The sequence below is a fragment of the Bombyx mori genome, chromosome 23, assembly GCF_030269925.1.
Source record: "Bombyx mori chromosome 23, ASM3026992v2".
Classification (NCBI taxonomy): Eukaryota; Metazoa; Arthropoda; class Insecta; order Lepidoptera; family Bombycidae; genus Bombyx; species Bombyx mori.
Window position 1 is genome coordinate 5,605,962 of NC_085129.1, and position 11,084 is coordinate 5,617,045.

Consider the following 11,084-nt stretch of genomic DNA (forward strand, 5'->3'; position numbering starts at 1 on the left):
ACTGGTTAGATAATAAATCAAACATGTCGTACATAAACACGCATGTTAAGCATGCCCGTTGTGGGGTCGAAGTTAAATTTACTTGACATGTAACATGCACTCTTTGTTTCTGCTAATAAAGCTGAATTCCTGTTTTATACGTCATTGGCAAAAAGTAAACGCTATTGCAAAAGAAGAAAAAAAAAACACGTTTTCTTCAAGTACGAAAACACGTGAAATGTAAATATTTAATGAATCATTTCATTAGGAATATTTTGTTTATAATAATGAGATCAAATAAAATACTCTCCAGCTGTTCATCGAAAGATACAGATGCGCCAATCTTGTTTTCTTGACTACTTCACAGCCGCTCATACTTTCGTATTGGTATTCTAATTTTGTTTTCTAATCCTAATTTAATCCTCATTATTTATAATTTAATTCTAATTAATTCCCATCCAAAATTTTCAGGTTTGCCATATTTTTCAGGGCTTTTATTTTCGAAGGCGGCTGGTTACAGAGAGGTGGTTGTAAAATTGTTAGTCAATTTAAATTATAACAAATATTCATTGTTTCCGATCGGCTTCTTTGGAAGAGTGCAAGTAGGGGAAGAAGTTTAAGAACCGAAAAATCGAATACGAAGTATAAAATGTAGTGAAATTATTGTTTCCCGTTTTCACAGTTTACGGGTGCTCAATTCGCTTATGGAATTTTATTTCATTTTTAATTGAACAAAAGAACTCGTGAGAAATATCGAATATAAACTAGCACTATTGCTAGTAAACGAATACTAGTTAATCTGTGATTTAATTTTGATCTGTTCTCTATCAAGCCTCACAGAATTACCCACAAGACAAATTTGAAGATTCCCTGAAAATTTTATCGAGATTAATCCAGCCGTTTCGGAGTCAGTAGAGAACACCCACACACACATACACTTCGACTTCTACATTTAGATTATCTAATTCTAACAAACAGCGTGAATCTCGGATGAAAAAGATATACCCAAATTTAAACGACGCTCTAACTGAAAGCAGGCGTTGCACATTTCGTTGCTTATTGTTGAATAGTCATTATATGTAAATCGTGGAGTCGTGATGATTTGTTGACTGATAGTGACGAGGCATGTTTCGCAACCACACGGCATGATAATTGTTCTAAACTTTAGGGACATCATGTGGTCATGCTATGTCACAAAACACGCCAAAAAAGATACAAAAATGCTTTCAAAAAATTGATTTTTATACGCGCGATTTAAAATTTCTAGTAAGGAGCTGTAATGTCCGAGTTGAAGCTAAAATCCTAAAGATCCCGAAATGGGCAGTAGTAGGTTGTTTTGTTTGACTTCTGATAAAATCTCGACATCAGGTAGACCGTGAGTTTGTTTATCTACATTAATAGATTTGTGTATCATAATTTGTTTTTTTTTTTTAAAAAGTGGTCTTATGTAGTTAGCGGAACTTATAGACATAAAAAAAGCTTACTCGTCGAACTCGACAAAGAGGTCGGCGTGCAACCTAACTCATGCATCAGCCCGCTGAGTTTCTCGCCGGATCTTCTCCAGCGGGTCGTGATTCCGATCCGGTAGTAGATTCATTCGCGAAGCAGCTGCCCTTGAGTTGTTAGGTCTCATTCGGAGGCGCTCGGGCAGCTGTTAGCAAATCTCACTCCTCCTAGCTGAGTCTTTGATCGCCCACCTGTCCTGGTGAAACTGGAAAGGTCACCGGGACACCAGTAATCGTTCAAAAAAAATAGCGAATACTGCCATTCACCTTGAGGCATGAGGTCGAAATCTCAATTGTATAGTAAGCTTATCTATATATGAACGTGATATGATGAAGCTATATGTGATACACGCTAGCCAAAAGCCTAGTGACGTCACTGACGAAACGTCGTGTGATCCAAGTATGTTCGGTGCTCGCGATCGACCGTGTGGGTGCTGCGCCGGCGCACCTGCCCGTATAACAGTCTTTCTCGGTAATAGACGTAAACTGGGAGATCTCTCCGTAGATTAAACATGATTTAATATTTCATAAACGTGATCTTCAAGGCACGCTCGTGAATTCCATGTTTAGTGACTTTTCGGTCCTTACTTTTGTTCGCTACCGTTTGGTAGGCTCTTTCGAGGTAATGGCGCCGGTGTATACGTTAAATAATTTGTTTTTCTTATTGCTTAGATGGGTGGACGAGCTCACAGCCCATCTGGTGTTAAGTGGTTACTGGAGCCCATAGACATCTATAACGTAAATGCGCCACCCACCTTGAGATATAAGTTCTAAGGTCTCAGTATTGTTACAACGGCTACTCCACTCTTCAAGCCTAAACGCATTACTGCTTCACGGCAGAAATAGGCAGGGTGGTGGTACCTACCCGTGCGGATGCACAAGAGGTCCTACAATCATTAAAAATTGGTCTTGTTTCGGTTAAATGATAATGATATCAATGAACTTTAGCTATCGTTTAATAACGGGTGGGCAGTGTGATTGTCCATCAAAATAGTATAATAAACAAAAATCTACAAATAGAATGACAACATTCTTCGTTTAGAAGTCTTCAGGTTGTAGTGTGAGTCCGGAAGTAAACTTAATTTTGGTATTTACTGAGTAGTCAAGAGGTACAATCATTTGCTTCGATTCTGCCAACGACTTAACATACCGCCTTCAGAAATTCTTGTATTTACTTAATAACGTATAGATACTACAGTAAAATATGAACAAAAACCAACATTCCAAATGGTCCAGCCGTAAAAGTATTAGGTAACACAATTTCATTACAGTTATGGTCAGTTGGACGTGTCCGTGTAAACCCCGTAAATAATTATTGACCGTAAAGTTTCCTGTTGAAGTTGATCAATTGCAAAAAATAGTATTCTAACGTCAGACAATATGGTTCTTGGAAAAGTTTGTTCTTTATTGCAAGCGGTTTATGAATTAATTCGCATGCTATTAATGTTTGAAGAAGTTGATTGTGCGGGAAAAAAAAATATGTTGAACATTTTCTGGTCGGCTTAATTTAGAGTCGGCTGATTATGACTACCGGATTGAGATTAGATAGCTAGACAGAATTTGTCAATTTATTCGAGAATAAAGGATTTGGTGAATTTAAGCATAGAAGAAATCAAGTTTCAATTGAAAGTAGCAGTTTAAAAAAAAAATGAGTGTACTTATTTATTAAACATGGAGATAAAATAACAGTCGAAAATAATACATATTAAAAACAAAGGCACATAAAAATTTAAACTAGTATAATACATAATAATAGGTCTTTACCTATGAAGTTGCCGTTATACATAGAATAATGGCCATTTGAAATATGCTCACTAGTTTTCGCGAGAGACTAATAAAAGCGAGATTAAATCGTAAAACTAGTTTTAATTAAAAAGGTTGATGTTGATATAAATGTTTCATGATTTTCTTAAATATAATATGTATTAAGAGCTAGATTGACCGTAAATAAATTACAATACCAAACCTTGAAGTTTCAAATTGGTTGATTGTATGTATACCGATATTATATATTGCTGATTACAACAGACAGCATACTATTTAATCATCATATTATATTGAATTTGTACACATACATTGAACATATTGAATTTGTGTTGAAGTTGCTATTAATTATTTTATCGATTGCGTGCTGTGTTTCACACAAATATTGATTATATCAAAGTTATTGAATCACATTTAAAACATAGCCTATATAAAACACTAGAGGTCCGCTCCGGCTCCGCTCGGGTCTTTTACAAAAATTTCAACGATATTTGACGTTGTTTTATTTTTTTAAATAGAATAAAACTTATTGCAGCATAACTATAACAGTTAGACATATGCTGTTGCTACACTTTTTGTAAATAATAATGTGTTCTACAAAGTCGTAGTACATTATTTTATTCTGTCATGAATAGTTTTCGCAGGGCACGCGATGTAAAGAATATTTAAGGTAATTTTTACACCTTAGGTTACATTATTAGAGTTTTAGTAAGGATCCCTTTTTTTTTTTTTCAAAAAAGATTATGCCTCTTTCACTCGGGAATAGTGTAGCTTCCAAACAGTGAAAGAATTTTTCAAATCGGTTCAGTAGTTTCGGAGCCTATTCAATACAAACAAACAAACAAATCTTTCCTCTTTATAATATTAGTATAGATAACATAAGCAAACTTTTGAAATGACTAAACTATAGTTAGTTTTATTAGATATCTTCTATCTCGGAGGTTATTCGACAGCGCTCATCATTCTAATAAAACAATAAAGGTGTCACAACTACAACCCACACTCTGTTTAGCGTGTTAAAAATTACTAAGTAAACAAAATTAGATATGCAATCTGTACCGTATAACAATGAATCACTTTCGACATATCAGGCCTATTGTATTAATGTGCAATTCTATTGAATTGTACAAAGTCAAATATTAATTTCATTATCAAATAAATATATTATACTAGAACATTTTAACTGACTAGCTAGGTATATGAACGCATGCTCCGCCCATTTGTTGAATGGTGGTTGTTTTAATGGTACTTCAGATTGTGGGGGTCGCAAGTTAGTTTCCCAACAATTAAAAAGTGGTGATTGGAGTTTATGAACGTTGTTAGCTTGTTTAACTCTTCTTTACTGGTGGTAGGACCTCTTGTGAGTCCGTACGGGTAGAGGTACCACCACCCTGCCTATTTCTGCCGTGAAGCATTAATGCGTTTCGGTTTGAAAGGTGGTGCAGCCGTTGTAACTATACTGAGACCTTAGAACTCATACCTATCTCAAGGTGGGTGGTGGCATTTACGTTGTAGATGTCTATGGGCTCCGGTAACCACTTAACACCAAGTGGGCCGTGAGCTAGTCCACACAGCTAAGCAAAAAAAAAAAACTGGAATGCCCAATTACTCCGTAGCGTAAATAGAGTCGTAGCAGTTGTACGTCGGCGTTTAAGATAAGTCTTACTATCAGTAAAGGCATTAAGCATTAAGTCCGCCCATGTAAATTTTACGTAAATTTTACATGAATAAATAAATAAATGCGGATTGGCCAACACAATGTGCTACGTAAGTAGTACTGTCAGATGAACCGTATGGTCGTCTATCAAAAGTAATCAAAAAATTACTAAGCCTCTGCCTCTCGTTAACGACTCTTTTGAAGATGTAATCATGGCGCTCACGAAAACTATGGAGTTTTGTTTTAGAAGTGAAATGTACATATAAATGTTTTGTGCATTGAAGTACCTGTGGAACATAAGGTACTATTTTTTTTAATTTTTATATTTTTTTTATTGCCCTTGTAGGCAGACGAGCATACGGCCCACCTGATGGTGAGTGGTTACCATCGCCCATGGACTTCAGCAATGCCATGGGCAGAGCCAAGCCGCTGCCTAAAAAGTTACTAGACACAGTCTTTTCTTAAATCCAGAAGCTTCAAACAAATGATCTAAGTTTCTTCACGGAATCGTCGTTTCTATGTATTTTAGTACACAAAATTTAATTTAAAATTTGGCTCAAACTCTTTGGCTGGATCCCGATACGGCCAGGTGCCTTCGGCTTGTTGGCTGTATCACAACACAATTTGGCTGTGAATTCTGATTTAAATTATTTTGGCAAATTTCCTTTGTCTGGACATTGTTTTGTCTGTAGGATTTGTTATCCTGGCAATTTGTCAGATTGCTTGTTTATTTTTTTTAAGTTCCTTTAATATAGATTATGTACATTGACCATGGAATTTTCTGGTTATTTGTGAAGGCAGAGAGTGAGCTGATATGATTCTAAGTTGTATTTGCAAACAAGCGAACTAGCAACTTAAAAGTTACAAGGAGATGCAATAAAGGAATCTATCTAACTTGAAGTTAAAGTTTTTATTTTATTTATTTTTATTGCTCTAGCAGGCAAACGAGCATACGGCCCACGTGATGGTAAGTGATTACCGTTGCTCTCCGACGTCAGCAATGCCAGGAGCAGAGCCAAGCTACTGCCTACCGCCAAAGTAAAGTTTTCATTCAAGTTTTGCATTAAACTATTATAAAATCACAGGTGTTATACTCGTATTTCACATTTATATAAATTGTTCATTCATTTTCATTATGTGATAATGAAACTAATGATAATATCATTATAATGTTGATATTTATATACTTATAAATATATGTTATTTTTCCATCGATAAGTACACCGCGGCTATTTTCTTTCCTGAAGTGATTCTTGTCAACACGATGATTTGACAAGCTAAAAAGATCTAAGCGATAAGTCCGCCGTACTTTTTCATTTATGTTTAATTTGCTTTACAATAAAGCATACTCTACTCTACTCTAAGCTATTATAACTTATTAATATGGATTATATATTAGATGCAGGACATGCAGTTTCTTAATGCCTATTCAAATAGAACAATCGCTGGCTAACTTCATTAAAACCTAATGTTATTTTGTTCTTCGAAAAATAATTATCTCGGACATCTTTGCCATTATTCAGACGTCAGCGGTTCGACATTGTCGTTCGATAATCTTGCTCTACATGTGCTAATTAAAGGGTAACCAGTACAATGATAGCGGCTGTCCCTCCAACCAACACGAAGACAGCATCTCAGACTTTCTTCCCATTTACTGACTGACTACCAACTCCACGTCGTAAACAGGCTTTTAAAGATTTTCCAGAGCGCATTCCAGATAAAACAACGGTTTTGTGATGCTTTGGTTTCATTGCTGCTACGTAGAGTAAGGCGATAGAATGTTTAACGCTAAAATCGGTAATGGTCGTTGAAGCGCACATTTGCGATCGGATGCGTTGGTGCGAATCGCACGGTCTCTCGATTCAGTGATCTCCTTGTGATAATCGCGATCACGGCTGACGTTTCTTTTATTTTATCGCGGACGGTCGCCTTAAGTAAAACGGCAATAAATAATTCTGGCAAGACATCGGCGGTGCGCGTACACGGTTGCGCATTTCGTTTGTATTATGAACATAATTATACCTCACGGAACGTACGCTTGTCTTATTTATGTCCACCATATTCCCGGTCAATAGAGGGATAATCGATTGTTAGTGGCCATTAACGATTATGTTAATTTATTTCGTCGAATTGATAATAGTAATTGATACTAATGTTCGAGTTGTACCTTTTAAGTTTGAATGTAATTCATTTGAGATACGATTTAAATGAATAGTGCTTTAGATGTTGTTATTGAAAACGTTTAGAGTTACGGCAGCGTACATTAATAAAACATTGTTAATGTGATCTATATATGGAGCATTCTATTAGGAATGTTTTTTTTATAATCTAAACATACTCAGTTTAATTAAATTGAAATTAGTTTTTTCTATATTATCTTAATCTCAAACTGAAGTCACCGATGTTAAGTTATTAAAATAGTCATCAGCGGATATGAAATAACATTGAGAAAAATTGAAATGAGTCTCAAGATGGGTTGCATTTGCGTTGTTAATATCTACGGGCTACGACAATTATCTAACATTAAAATGTATATTAGAAACGAAATTCATTAAAATTTACCAGTTGAAAATCAACAAAAATCCGCACGTAATATCAACATCACACTTCTCCGAATCCTTCACCCGCGGAATCGTGTAACTGACAAAATATTTTTACACACAAAACAAAATAGGGCTTATTCGAGACACAGCCTCAAGTTCGACGTATTCCCGTGAATCTCACCGTTGGAGTATCATATACGGATTCTCGTCACGCATTTCCTCCGGGGTGTGTTGCTGATAGGCTCGCGATACACGAACGAGTTTGAGCCTCTATTCTAAGGGCTTATTCGGATACGCTATTTAAGGTTACCAAAATAAAAAAAATGTGAACGGCCTTAAATTGGGGGGTAATCTCGCGGATAATATTCTTTGATCAAACTTAAGCTCTTTCATGATTTCTTTCTCGTGTTGCCACAAATAATGGAGAACTTATCGTGATAATGAAAATTTTGATACAAAATTAGCTACTCAGATATTTGTGATATTTGGCTCGTTCAAGCAAATCTGAAATTCTATGTACAAGAAAGAGATTTAGCATTAAAATTTTAAACAAATTTGATCATTGTAAAATACTGTTTAAATTTTCAGAATATCACAGGATTTAATTTGGGCAATGGTCAGTAATATTCTAAATATTTACAGCTTCGATTGACCAATTTAGCTGTTCAGTGTATCTGAAGAGACCCTAACTATATTTCCGTTCACAAATATGCATCATTGTGTATGTACACCGTGTCTATTGGTATTCGTCGTGCGATACCGCGTCATCTGTTTCTTCAGAACTTTTTAAATTTTGGAGACGAAGTGCCTTTGGTAACGCTAGTTTGGATTTCGTCAGAACGTATTTTGTACTTATTCGATTTTGATTCGGCGCCGCCGGCTTTTGTTTTTGTTACGAACGTGGATTCGTATTCCGGACGCATATCAGACTTGTGTTTTTATTATCAAACAAAACGAATGCCTGATTGTCGGCCGAGTGAGTGGTTAGTGCTTCGAGAAATAAATCTATAGTAGGTACACGAGTTAAGTTAAGAACGACGCTGTTTTTTTTTTATATAGCGTAACAAACGATATCGTTTATGATCCATTATTGTTATTATTGTCATTAATAAATCTATAGTACACGAGTTAAGTTAAGAACAACGCTGTTTTTTTTATATAGCGTAACAAACGATGTCGTTTATGATCCATTATTGTTATTATTGTCATTAATAAGTCTATAGTACACGAGTTAAGTTAAGAACAACGCTGTTTTTTTTATATAGTGTAACAAACGATGTCGTTTATGATCCATTATTGTTATTATTGTCATTAATAAATCTATAGTACACGAGTTAAGTTAAGAACAACGCTGTTTTTTTATATAGTATAGCGTAACAAACGATATCGTTTATGATCCATTATTGTTATTATTGTCATTGTTGTTATTGTCGACAAAATAAATAGTGACCGCGGTTTCGCGCTCACGGAAAGGTATTATATTTTAAAGCAATTTTATACGAATACTATCTACAATGGACAAGTCCTTCGTCGTTGGAAGTGAATCAAAATTAATAAGTATCCATTACGGTAGTAAAAGAGGGGAGTAACAATATAATTTTCTTGTTTCCTCTCGCATTCTTTAAATAACAGACTTAACGAAAACTCAACGATATGACGCATAATGATAAATTAAAAGGGTATATTTTATCAATATATTTATACATTTTTGTTAGCTTGACTTGTCTCAATCTATCTATATCTATATATATATATGAATTGCTGTTCGTTAGTCTCGCTAAAACTCGAGAACGGCTGGACCGATTTGGCTAATTTTGGTCTTGAGTTATTTGTGGAAGTCCAGAGAAGGTTTTTAAAGGTAGATAAATATGAAAATACTCGGAATTAAATAAAAATAACAATTTTGTTTTTCCGTTGATGTGTCCCTCGTCGGACGGATTCCTTTTGTTTGTTTTAAGTTTATTTTATACAAAAAATTAGGTATTTTATTTATCGATTGAGGCACTACTGTACGAAGTCTGCCAGGTCAGGTAGTAGTTATATAAAAATGAATTGCTGTTCGTTAGTCTCGCGAAAACTCGAGAGTGACTGGACCGATTTGGCTAATTTTGGTCTAGAATTATTTGTGGAAGTCCAGAGAAGGTTTAAAAGGTAGATTTATATATGGAAATGCTCGGAATTAAATAAAAATAGGAACTATGTTTTTTCTTTGATGTGACCCCCGTCGGACGGATTCCTTTTGTTTGTTTTAAGTTTATTTTATACAAAAGTTTAGGTCTTTTATTTATCGATTGAGGCACTACAAAGCTTGCCAGGTCAGCTAGTGTACCTATATATTTCTTCTTTTTCTTCTTCCTAGTCGTATACTCAGAGTGACAGAGTGGTCGTGGTCATGCATCCGTCGAATCCTGCGATACCGATGCTCTCGCGATGCGACGCGATATATACTATACTAATCTTTAAAAAGTGTTTATTTCAACGTAATTGTCACCGCCAACGAGTCGTACGTGTAAATGAAATAAATTTAATAAAAATATTCGTTCATGGTCGCATTCATCCTCTAGTAAATTCTTTCCTTGTCATTGATATACTACTAAACATTTCATTTCAACCAATTTTAAATGAGAATCTTAATAGAAAACATTAAAACTTAATCGCAACTTAGTGCAGATGATACTAAAAATTCCAATCAGCTTTATCGTAAATACTGTAATACAATTAAGCTTCGCATTACACGGGGCTTTAGTAGAGTTACCAATCAAGCGTAACGCATGAACCATTTTAGGCTGTGGCTTCATACTTACCTTTTAGGCTAAGGCTACGTCACAGAGCAGTAATAAGAAGGTCGTAATGAACGTCAAAGGAGCCGACTACCAGCGGATTAGATGTTGGAATCGTATAATAAAAACAGTAAGAAAAATTCGTGAATAATAAAATTTTGTGGTGTGTGAAAATTTAAGATTTACGAGTATTATTACCAGACAATTTTTTAATTACATTAAATTTTCTTGATTTCATTTTATAAACCCATACCAAGTATTGCCAATGATTGATGCAGAGTTGCAATGGCTAGACTATTTTAATTCGAACCAGTAAAGTGAAACATTTCAAGGCCACGAAGAAAAAAGTACTCAAATGTGCTCTCTTTCTGCAGCAATAGTTTAGATATAGAATAAAATTTTAAATTACATGATTTTATGCATTCTGTAAACTTCGAAGAGGTCAATGAAATATTTGTAAAATACTATAGGTATTACGATAAAAATGTTTACGTGCAAATAATGTAAAGTTATCTTTTACTTTTTTATGCCTGTAATAGTATTAATCTTTGGTTCCATTATATTTGTTTTGATAAAAAAATGTGATTCTAATGTGTTACATTAATGATTACTTTACTTTCTAGTAATACAAGGACCAGTAAAACCTGTATTTTCAATAAATAATAGTGAAAAGTTGTCATACTGTTTCATAATTACATTTGACGCGTCACTATTCGTCAGACCAGATTATAAGTGACAATTCAGAATCGGTTGCATTGATTGACAGTGGCCTGTAAATAAATTATTGATAGACACTCAGTTAAACGAGTGGATGGACGGTGCGTTCGTTATTTTGTATGTGTGATGGCGTTTATTA